A 6,000-nucleotide genomic window follows, 5' to 3' on the forward strand; every position below is an offset into this window, starting at 1 on the left:
TATTCGTCCACGGGAAAAAGAAAAAGAAAAAAAAAAAAATCACATCTACAAGAAATTTAAGATCCGAGGGAAAACGCACACTCCCAGGTCAAGGCCCTAGTTTTTCCAAGAAGTACATATATTCGCCGGACACCTGTTTTCAATATTCGAACACAATTTCCCGGGGCGGGGTGGGGGCGGCGGATGGCAGGGTGAGGAAGAAAACGTGAACTTGACTGGGCGAGGCACGTGGACACCTGCAACTGCGGAACACCTTGGCCGATACTGCCAAATTTCAATCAAGGTCGCGCCATCGCCCAACCCGAGAGAAGTTGGGACGTGACCCCAACGCTGAACTTGCCGCAGGGCGGCCTCGGGCCTGGAACTTCAGGGTTTCGAAAGGGGCGGGTGTTTCTCAAGAGAGGTCCGTGCTGGAGTTGGGAAGTGGAGAACCGACCGCCGGCAGGAAGGCGAGGCTGCGCCCCAGCGCTCACCTGTCCCTCCTTCCCGGACTGAAGAGGACCGGCAGCTCACCAGATACAGAGCGCCCGCGCTCACTGCGGCACCGAGAGGAGAAAATCCTTCTCCGTTCTTCGAGGGGCAGGTGGAAGCCACCTCTCGCCGCGCTCATCCCCGTCCCCACCCGCCCCCCGCCCGGAGTCCCGCACTCCGGGGTCGCCCCAGCCGGCCCACCGCGCCCTTACCTGGCTGGAGTGCGGCTGCTGCGCGGAGCTGGGGAGACTGCGAGGTGCAGTCTGCGCCGCGGAGTCGGGAGCAAAGCGCCCCAGAATCCCGAGCCGAGCGCCTCGCCCCGCCCCCGATCGTCCCGCCCGCCCCCGATCACCCCGCCCCGATTGCTCGCCTCTAGGACGCCGGTGCCCGCCCCTGATCGCCCGGGCCCACCCTGTCCTCTAACGCCCCGCCCCGGTCACTTGGGCCCTGGGAGGCTGGTTTGCACAGCCCTGCGGCGATTTAAGGCAAGTGGCCGGAATGGGTCGGAAGCGCGTCCCGGTGAGTTTCAGGGAGCGTCCCTTGTGTTTCCGGGGGCGGCGATGAGCCTCCCTAGCCTCAGGCTTCCCATCCCCGCCCCACAAGGCTCGAACGCCCCCAGCTGGGAGAGCTCCGAGCAGTGCCACCTGTGGGAGACCAGGAGCCTGTCGGAATTAGGAACCGCGCCTCCCCTTCCGCTAAGCAGTGGCGGGCCAGGCGGGTGACGCGGGGCAGTGGAGCCAAGCAGCCTGTTTCACCCGAAGAGTAAGTCGTTTTCCTGTGAAACCCGAAGCAGCGATGCATATCTAACACACTTAGAGGGTCAAGTGCACTATTAACGTGTTAAGACTTCACTCGCTGAAGAGTAGAAAACACACATAAAACTTCACTGTGTGCCAGGCACTGTTCAAGGTACTTCACATGTACTAAAAGTTCGGTGAAGTATATATTATTACAATCCCCCATTTCACATACGGTACAAGTGAGGCAGAGAAAGTTAAATAACTTGCCTAATGTCACACAACTAGTAAATTGAGAAGCTGGGCTTTGCATCCAGGTCTTCCTCCTCTGGAGTCTCCACTGTTATCCACGGCTATCCTGACTCCGCAAAGTCTGTGTGCATCCTATACCAGGAATTGTTCCCAGACCTGGGGAGGATGAGGCAAGGGCTCTGCCATTAGGGAAATTTTATTCCAGTGGAGGAGAAAGACAATAAGTGATTGTCAACTAAACTTTGAAAACCGAACTGTTAAAGAATGAAAGTTAGTTTTATTCAGAAGTGTTACTGAGGACTAGAGATGGGGGCCTACAGCCCGGGAGGAATGTTTTACAGAGCGTCTACTAGACCCTCCAACGCAGAACTTCTCTTCGCAGTTTAGAAACGGGTGGTGAAGATTCAGTATGTGTGAAAGCACATCACAGTTTGGGCTTAAGAGTACATCTGTTTATAGATTACAGCAGCATAATCGGTAACCTCATCAGACTTTATCTTAGGTGCAGTAAAAGTCAAGGACTAGGGTCATTTATCTATTAATGAACGTAGTGAGTCGGGCAAGAGACGTGAGGGATCCTGTGTTCTATCTTGTTTCGTCTTCAAAGCATCTTTCCGCCAGCTGCAGGTGGTCACAGACTCAGGGGCTGTGTGAAATTATGCTGACAAGCAGAAGTAAGCAAGCAGGCTGCTTGGCTCCACTGCCCTGCGTCACCCGGGCCCTGCGTCACCCGTCTGGCCCACCACCGCTTACCCTAACGGGAGGCGTGGTTCCTAATTCCGACAGGCAACTAGTCTCCCTGCCTATTGTCTCACATAAGCAGTAGGCAAGCAAAAAATGAAACCACTTTGTAGGTGAAGTGTCTTGACTAAGAAAAAAAAAAGCAGGTGATAGAATTGAGAGTGAAGGGGAGAGGGAGGCTGCTTTAGATATGATGTTACTGGAGGCTTCTCTGGGGTGACAGCGGAGCTGAGAGCTGAATGATAGGACAGACGGCCAACCCAAGGCTGAAGCTAAAGGAATAGCAAGCACTTTGATAGTTAGCACACCTCATGTTTGCTTAGAACTTAAAAGTAGTGCCTTCCTATATCATTTCTCCTTTGATCACTGTAATAACCCTGAGAAGTCTAACAAGATTTCATTTAATACCTGATCCCCAACCTTTTTGGCGCCAGGGACTGGTTTTGTGGAAGATAATTTTTCCATAGACAGGGGTCAGGAAGAGACGGTTTTGGGATGAAACTGTTCCACCTCAGATCATCAGCCATTAGATTGTCATAAGCGTGTGCCACCTAGATCCCTCACATGCACAGTTCACCATAGGGTTTGTGCTCCTAAGAGAATCTCATGCCAAGGCTGATCTGACAGGAGGCGGAGCTCAGTAGTAATGCCAGCGATGAGGAGTGGCTGTAAAGACAGATGAAGCTTTACTGGAGTGTCCACAGTTCACCTCCTGCTAGGCGGCTGGGTTCCTAACAGACCACAGACCAGTACTGGTTCACAGTCTGTAGGTTAGGAAATCCTGATTTAACAGGGAAAACAACGGCAACAACAGCTGAGGGTCAGAGAGGTTTCAATGACTTTCCAAAAGTCAGTTAGGAAAAGGGGAGACGGGAAGAGGGCACAGATTTGGTCCAAAGCCTCTGATTCCAAATCCTCTCTCCAGTGAGGGCTTTGAGTATAATGACCAGCACTTTGAATGAATCTAGTAAACTTTCTTTTTTGTGATCTACTGTCTCCTCCCTACCCCAGTCTCTCCTGCCTCTTGTCCCACTCAGGTACTTGTTTTGGCTACTACAGATGGACTTTGAGGAGACAGGACCATAAACCATCTGAAACTATATGCAAAAAAATTATGGGGGTGGGCAGGAGAGAGAGTTATAGATATATAATTATAGAAACAAAGTTAATTTTTTCCCAAGAAAAATGCTTATGTACGTAAATTTTTAAATGAGAGAACTTAGAACTTTTATCATATTGTCTGATCCCAAAAAGGTAAGAGCTACTGCCTTAAGGGATTAACTGATATTATGATGATTAGAAGAACCAATTTCCAATTCGCTTTGCCTGTTCTTGGTAGGTGATGGTAACTCATATTCCTGACAATAATAATGAGGATATCAATGTTTATGAAGTTTGAAAAGGAAGAAAACTCAGATCCTCACATAATTTCTTCATAAATTAAAAGAGACAGAAGTGTCTATATTGTCCCTACTAATTCTCAAAAAACCAGAGAGAACAGATCTGTAAATAAAACACCTAGATCAACATAATTCTTAATAATACTTAGCATAATTTTCATAAAGTTATAGTGTTTTTTAAATAAAGCATTTGTTACACTGTTAATCATACAGTTTAAGCAGCCACTTGCCACAGGTATACCATCTACAGGTCACATAACAGAGAACGCTGGCAATTGTTTTCAGCAAGGTGTTGAGAAAGAGACAGAGAGACAGGGAGAGACAGAGACAGAAAAAGAGATCATTAGGGAACTTCAACTACATTAAGGAAAAGGTATAAAAACTGAATTCAGAGGCCGGGCGCGGTGGCTCAAGGCTGTAATCCCAGCACTTTGGGAGGCCGAGGCGGGTGGATCACGAGGTCAAGAGATCGAGACCATCCTGGTCAACATGGTGAAACCCCATCTCTACTAAAAATACAAAAAAAATTAGCTGGGCGTGGTGGTGCGTGCCTGTAATCCCAGCTACTCAGGAGGCTGAGGCAGGAGAATTGCCTGAACCCAGGAGGCAGAGGCTGTGGTGAGCTGAGATCGTGCCATTGCACTCCAGCCTGGGTAACAAGAGCATAACTCCGTCTCAAAAAAAAAAAAAAACTGAATTCAGAATGTTGTGGGATTTAAAAAATTAAAAGGTTAGTCTTTCTCTCATTTTTATTTTTTAGGTGAAAACAGAATACCAAATTTGGGCCTACATAATTCAAACTTTCACATTGGTCCCTAGTCAAAAGAAGGAATCTAGTAGTGGACTTAAGATTTCTACCCCTGCCTCCAAAAAGAAGACACCAACAATATTAGTATCACCATCTTTATTTTAAGAAAATCAAGATACAGAAAAAAAAGGCATTTATATGAACTTCTTGGAGACAAGACTCTTCCTTCTTACAAGATATCCTCATGGCTTCTATAAAGTTTATTTGTTTAGATGATGAATATCAGGTTGACATAATTTCAGTTCCTTGAGAGAAGAAAATGTCTTTTTTTAACTTGAGATTCTACATGGTACAGAAAAAGACATACAGAATCAATCTGGAGGGTTTGCAAATACATATATATTTATTTATCTGTGTTTGCAGCTTCTTGCATTTTTTTGTTTTTGTTTTTGTTTGTTTGTTTGAGACAGAGTCTTGTTCTGTCACCCAGGCTAGAGTGCAGTGGTGCAATCTTGGCTCACAGCAACATCTGCCTCCTGGGTTCAAGCAATTCTCCTGCCTTAGCCTCCCAAGTAACTGAGATCACAAGTGCCCACCACCACACCCAGCTCATTTTTGTGTTTTTAGTAGAGACGGGTTTCTCCATGTTGGCCAAGCTGGTCTTGAACTCCTGACCTCATGATCCACCCACCTCAGCCTCCCAAAGTGCTGGGATTACATGCGTGAGCCGCTGCACCTGGCCAGCTTCTTGCATTCTTTTGTGCAAGTCTCTGGTTTTCTTTTGTAACCTTCTTCCTACTAAAAAGGAACCTGGCCCATCACAGATAATTTATACATATGTTGATGAATAAATGATGACATCAGTGATGATAATTGCAGCCCTTATCAGTCTTCCCTGGAGAGTCTGTTCCTACATGAAGATGACTTCATTGTGATGTTATGATGTGTCCGCTTCTCCTTCCATCATGTGCTGAAAGTAATTGCTTCTTTAGAACTATTGCATAAAAGGAAGGAGTTTCAAATGTTGGACACAAAATCAATAATCATATTTCTGGGAAGAGATGCTAAATAAATAATTCAAAAGAAAAAAGCATCATATGCAAATTATATTTATAAGATCATTTTAAATAATAAAATAATTAAATGTCTAATAATACCGAAATGTTTGAGTAGAATATATCAATAGTATGGAATGTCATGCTGTCATTTAAAATTACCTATGTTGGCCAGGCACAGTGTCTCAAGCCTGCAATCCCAGCACTTTGGGAGGCTGAGATGGGTGGATCGCTTGAGCTCTGGAGTTCAAGACCAGCTTGGACAACACGGCAAAACTCCATCTCTATTAAATTTACAAATATTAGCCAGGCTTGGTGCTACATGCCTATAGTCCCAGCTATTCGGGAGGTTGAGGTAGGGGGATTGCTTGAGCCCAGGAGGGCAAGCTGCAGTGAGCTGAGATCATTCCACTGTACTCCAACCTGGGCAACAGAGCAAGAACCTGTCTATAAATAAATAAATAATAAAATAAAATTACGTAAGTTAATAAAATGGATATGCAAAATAAAACTTATGAACAAAATCATGTTTTTAAAAGTAGAACACAGTGTTTTGAGTACCTATGATTGCAACTAAATGCAAATTATATGAAGGA

General features: G+C 46.0%; 1 protein-coding gene across 3 annotated transcripts in view; it reads right to left on the reverse strand.

Moving 5' to 3' along the window:
- Positions 1-771, reverse strand: part of TEC (tec protein tyrosine kinase) — a 140,357-nt gene extending 139,586 nt beyond the window's left edge. For all 3 annotated transcript variants that reach the window (XM_074396098.1, XM_003933641.3, XM_074396095.1), the window contains exon 1: positions 684-771. The gene's annotated coding sequence lies outside the window, so the exon portion shown is untranslated. The remainder of the gene's footprint in view (positions 1-683) is intronic.
- Between the last annotated feature and the right edge of the window lie 5,229 nt (positions 772-6,000).

The sequence above is a fragment of the Saimiri boliviensis genome, chromosome 3 (genome assembly GCF_048565385.1).
Source record: "Saimiri boliviensis isolate mSaiBol1 chromosome 3, mSaiBol1.pri, whole genome shotgun sequence".
Taxonomy (NCBI): domain Eukaryota; kingdom Metazoa; phylum Chordata; class Mammalia; order Primates; family Cebidae; genus Saimiri; species Saimiri boliviensis.